This window comes from Magnolia sinica, chromosome 6, assembly GCF_029962835.1.
Source record: "Magnolia sinica isolate HGM2019 chromosome 6, MsV1, whole genome shotgun sequence".
NCBI classification, from domain to species: Eukaryota; Viridiplantae; Streptophyta; class Magnoliopsida; order Magnoliales; family Magnoliaceae; genus Magnolia; species Magnolia sinica.
In genome coordinates this window covers 101,153,353-101,159,352 of record NC_080578.1, presented here as the reverse complement: position 1 = coordinate 101,159,352, position 6,000 = coordinate 101,153,353, and the positions used below count along the sequence as shown (strand labels likewise).

The 6,000-nt window shown below is 39.2% G+C and overlaps 1 protein-coding gene across 1 annotated transcript in view; it reads right to left on the bottom strand.

Moving 5' to 3' along the window:
* Positions 1-365: 365 nt before the first annotated feature.
* LOC131249291 (probable methyltransferase PMT4) overlaps positions 366-6,000 on the bottom strand; it is a 32,439-nt gene continuing 26,804 nt past the window's right edge. The window contains exon 9 of the mRNA XM_058249953.1: positions 366-837. The gene's annotated coding sequence lies outside the window, so the exon portion shown is untranslated. The remainder of the gene's footprint in view (positions 838-6,000) is intronic.

Here is a 6,000-nt window from a genome sequence, read left to right as displayed (position 1 = left end):
ACAACTATCCTGAAATAATGCTTTAGCTGATCAATAGTTGATATCTAATGGACGATCAACATGAAAAATTGTAATGGCTAATTCATTGGACAAAGTTTCATAAATTAAAGATTATAGCCCTTCAATCAATAGTGTTAGACCCGCACGGATTTGGGCAAATGGCAAGCGTCGTGGGTATGCTCCTCAAAGATGGAAGTTCGATTCCCCTCGGTAAATGGGGCAGGGACACTCTGACGTCATCAAAAAATAAAAAATAAAAAATCAATAGTGTATAAGACTTATCACCTGTCTACAATAAATTCAATGACATGGGCCATTGAATTTAAAGAGCAATGAATTTAAGTTACAGATATGCCACATGCACAGATGAAAACGCCTGTGTATCATACACAATGAGTTCTCTCAAAATCCTTACCAGAAATTCATACAAAGCCAGGCTGAAATTTGAATACAGCATTGAAATCCTTCCAGTCTGTCTTTTCTTAGATTACAAGAATAGAAGGAAATTAAGTTCAAACATTCTGTTGCTTTCCGCCATGCCTTCTACATATCGACATCTGAAGAACTGCACGAGGAATCTGACGTTGAATCGAGACCCAGGTAACAGCACAAATGTACATTTTCTGCCTCCTGTATCTTGGATTCCAGGAATTGAACGAAGGAAAAGAAATAAATAGAATGGGATGAATGAAGAATACAAAACCAAAAAGATAGGCATCAACTTGATGAATCATAGGTGACTATAGCCTCCGTGTTGTGCTCCAATCTCCAATGTCTTTGAATCAAGTCAGAAATTCAGAGCAGACGATGATGAAGAAAGATCGTGGGCCGTCGGGGCTGACAATTAGGTAAGATTTTTGGTCAGTTACAAGTTGAACTATTGACTACACTAACAGTGCTGATTAAAAAAAAAAAAAAAGTCACTAAGCATGTGCCAGAGTGGCGTTACTTGCCCCTGCCATGGTCTCCGATGGAGTGTTTTCAAGTAGGGTGCAAATGGGTCAGGTTGGGTCAAGGGAGCCCCAGGTCCAACCCATTAATAGGCAGACTGAGTCAGATCCAAGTCAAAAACTGATGACCCATTTATTTAATGGTTGGGCCTGGGATACAAGGACCCGCATGCATTGGGTTTGGATCGGGTCCACGTTGGGTATAGAAATTATATTTGTGTTTCCACCCAAATAATGTTCTAAACCATTCCATTGGTGGTGAATATCAATTTTGATGGTGAAGAATAAAATGGCCAGTGTCCAAATTCAACATGTAAAATCAGATTGTTGAGGTAGTCCCATTAATGTGATTTTTGCTGCATTCTTCATCTACAATGGGCCCATTATTTGCACAGTCCAGATGTCAGAAGTAGTGGATGCTTAAACATATTTAAGGGGCAAAAAAATAAAAAACAGAGGTGAACCATTGTTGTAGTCTAGCCCGAAAGAAATAAAAAGCCACATGCTTAATTAACTACTTTTTCCTGGGTCCCAGTCTGGGTTGAGTTCATTTTAGTATGACCCAGATTGGACCCATTTAAAAACTGTCTGGGTCAGGTCTGATTGATTTTGAGAGGACCAAACCCAACTCATTTAGCTTTCGGACCCGAACCCACCCCATGAGGTCCAAGTCAGGTCGGGAGCAATGACCCATTGGGTCAACCTGTCCCATTTGCATCCCTATTTTCAAGCATGTCTAAAAAGGTGATCATGGACTAGGGACTTGACCAAGTTGCTAGTTTGGGTAAGGGTTCTGGTGGAGGATTGAGCACATTAGGAAATTGTACAATTGATTCCACACTTTTGAATGTTGCTTTTAAATTTACAAGAAAATAAGAGGGGATTAAGAGCTCGAGTGGGCACTAGTGCAGAAATGGCTCACATTGATTTTCCTTCTCTGACTACCATTTATTATCAAAATTCCACAAGACTTACGAAGAATAGACATAATTATGCAATGAGTATTGTAAATAAATGTTGTAAAAACTGCACTCATTGTAAATAAATGTTGTAAAAACGGGACCCAACTGGCAGTTGCTCCAGGTTCAACTTGAACCCTACTCCCAAGTGGTTTGGTTTCATGCCCAACCATAGCAGAGGTCAAAACCATTTAAAACCAGTGAAATTTGATCCAACAAGCTGCTTCAGCCAGTTTTTCTGTAACTGTATGGCCAAGTGATAAACATTTGTCTACAATTTTTATTTTTTTCATTCCAAATTATTAAAAGCTTTTAGTTGCCTTAGATTTTGCAATCATAGTTCAAAATTTTGGTGTATGTTGTTTGGACGAGTTAAGGAGGCATTTGCAATAAGAGATCCCATGGTGTATATCGTTTGCAGATGGCATAGTTTTGATTGAGAAGAAAGGAAGGGCATAAACATAAATCTAGATTTACGGAGGGGTACTTCAGAATCTGAAGGATTTAAAAGTAGTCAGAGTAAAACAAAGTATATGGAGTGCAATTTTAGTAACAATAGGAGTGAAATAGAGGAACTAGTTAAGATTGCTGACCAAGAGTTTCTCGAATTGACCATTTTCAATATCTTTGGTCGATAATTCATGTGTGGAGAGATTGAGAAGGATGATGCCCATAGAATTCAAGCGGGGTGGATGAAATGGAGATGTGCCTCTCGAGTTTTATGTGATCGTCATGTACCATCAACTGAAAGGGAAATTTTATAAGATAGCTATAAGACCAGCCGTGCTTTATGGGACAATGTTGAGCAGTTAAGGAACAAAATGTACGTAGGAAACATGCTTTAAGACATGTACACAAACTGTCCACTAGTCCCCAAACATGCTTTGAGACCCTTAACTGCCCTTGCATGTTCAACAGTCCCCAAAACCTAATCTTTAACCATTGCAGAGTCCATAATAAATCCAAATCCCAAACATGGAATCCGCCCCCAATCTTACCTGTACCCTTGCTGGTGTTAAAACCCTAACCAAACACCATATAAATCCCAAACCTGAACATTAAACCACGACTTCCAACCTCGATGCACCTCCCAGTCCAAAGTGTACCATTCTTAAACACAAGTCAGCCCACAACAATAGCTCTTAACAACCCCAAAATTAAACTGATTTTGAAAACCTTCAATTTGAAGATTGGATACTTCGTGCCCTAGAAGGGAGGAGCAATGAAGGGATCTGAGTCAACAAAGGGATCTGAGTCAACATCTGGTTGATCACCTCATGCATGTCGCATCAATGTATATAGTGGACTGGATTTGAACATCAATTGTTATGGATTCCACCGAGGCTGGAGATTGTATCGTAGTTGTGTTCCATAGTGCTCTAACACCCAAGGCATTGTAAGCAAAGCTTTTCTTCAGGTCATCATCAGATTGGGGATACAACCTGTAAGCAACAACAGTAGCAGCCCCTACCCATTCATATAGTCCTCCAAGAAATGATCAACTTGCTGCTCTCCAACACCTATGGTGCAAATAGTTTTCCTTTGTTAGGAGACAGAATTAGGCACTATCGCAGGCAGTGTTCGCAATATCGATACTATCGGCCAATAGTATCGGTATCACTGGCCAACGACACGAAACCAGCAGGCCAGGAAGTTTTAAAAAAAGAAAAAATATTTGTATCGCACGATATATCATATGATATCGCAGGATTTTCTTCGATATTATCAAGATTTTTTTTTTTTTTAAAAAAAAAGAAGGAAAAAGGGGATTTCAGTACCTGGAAATGAAGATTACGTAAACGGAGATTCCGGTGAAAAATCTGTAAAAATTTTTGAAAGTTGGGTTTGATTGAGAAGGATTAGGGCATTTTAGGGTTCCAGAAGGTCCGGAACCCACCCTTTCTTCGAAAATGGCTTCCGCCCTATGTCGAAATTGGATTTCGTACCGAGTCCGGTACGCTCTTACTGTACTGAGAAAACTCAGTGGGGCCACTTCGAATGTATGTGGTTTATCCACGCCGTCTAATCTTTTTTCCATCTCATTTAAGGGGTTGAGCCCAAAATTGAAGCATATCCCAAGCTCAAGTGGACCATACCCTGGGAAACAATGGGAATAATGATTTCCACCGTTAAAACCTTGCTAGACCCCACAGTGATGTGTATTTGTCATCCAAGTTGTTCATAAGATCAAAAAAACATGGATGATTGTAAAAAATAAATATAATCTTGATCCAAAACTCTTGTGGCCCTCGAGAATTTTTCAATGGTATACCTTCAATTCATATTGTTTTCTGTGGTGTGGTCCATTTGAGATTTGGATATACTTCAAGATTGGGCTCAAGCCCTAAAATTATCTGATAAAATGGATGAAAGGAGTGGATAAAATATATAAATCACGGTGGAGCCCACAGAGTTTACTCAATGTGTGGTTACGTGTGGTGCAAAGATGAGCGCTGACATTCCAAGTTGTACCAATGGTTCAAAGGAGATCAATGTTACATGGGCCACACAATAATGTATTTATTATATCAACCCCGTTCATCTACTTGGAGAGATCATTTTAGATCATGAACTCAAAAAATGAGTCATATCCAAAGCTCAAGTGGACCACACCATAAATAGCAGTGGGACAATGATTTCACCATTAAAACGTTTGTAGGGCCCACCATAATGTTTATTTTCCATCCAATCTATTCATAAGGTCACACATATTTGGATGAAGAGGGAAAAAAAAAAATCATATTGATCCAAAACTTTTGTGACCCCAAAATGGTTTCAATGGTAGACGTTAAATCCCCCGTTATGTTTTGCAGTGTGGTCCACTTGATAATTTGATCTACCTTATTTTTCGGTTCAAGCCATACGACTAGCTCGCCAAATGGACGGACGGTTTGGATATAACACATACCTCATGATGGGACCCACATAACTTGGTGACGTCAACGCACCAGCCAACCGCTTCCGTCCGCATGGGAGGGACTGGGTGAGACTCCCACGCGGCTTTCCTGCCAAAGCCTTTAGCAAGAAACATAGGTAGGGCCCACCATGATGTTTGTGAGAAATCCACTCCGTCCATCCATTTTGTTAGCTCATTTTATGACTTCAAACAAAAAGTGAACAGGATCCAAGACTCAAGTGGGCCGGACTAAAGGAAAAGGTGGGTAGGGAAATTTCTACCGTTAAAACCTTCTTAGGGTTGACAGTGATGTTTACATGCCATCCATACGGTTCATAATATCATTCCTACTAGGATGAACTAAAAACACATACTAACCAAATTCAAAACTTTCGTGGCCCCACAAATATTTCAACTGTGAATGTTCAATCCTCCATTTTTCAGCCCACTTGAGTATTGAATCTGGCTCATTTTTCGTTTAATGTCCTAAAATGAGCTCATAAAACGTATGGACGGAGCAGACTTCTCACCAACATCACGGTGAGCCCACCTAGGTTCCCAACACACGAACTTCTGCCAAGGCTTATGCATGAAATCTAGGTGAGGACTTAGGGTGATGTATTTGTCTTAAATCTACACCGTCCAACAATTTTGAAAGATCATTTCAGGATATGATCTCAATGAATTGGTTGTGTTTTTTTACATGTCTTTGATACATTTATAAATGTCATGCATTCAATTTAAATATATTTGCATTAGTTGAGTTAAACATCGTATAACTTAGGACCCTATACAGAGGAAACTTATTATGTGCACCTTTTTCTGAGATGTTATTATTTAAAAGTGTGTATTAATGTTTTTTTTAACAATCCCTAGAGTTTCATTAAAAAATTCAACCATTTTTCCAATGTTTCCCCATATTTCTCAAAAAGTGCGATAAATTATGTCATACAAACGATATATCCCGTGCGATAACCGATACGTATCTGTATCCCAAGGGTGCGATACATAGCGCGATACCAATATTTCGGACACTGATCGTGGGAAACTATGCTCTGAATCCTTCTCCTATCTAGTTTCTCCACCAAATTCTTTACTCAAGTGTTGGTAAAACACAACTACAAAGGTATCTTTCAAAAAACAAACAAACAAACAAACTACAAAGGTAATCCACAGGAAAAAAAAAAAAAGTGGC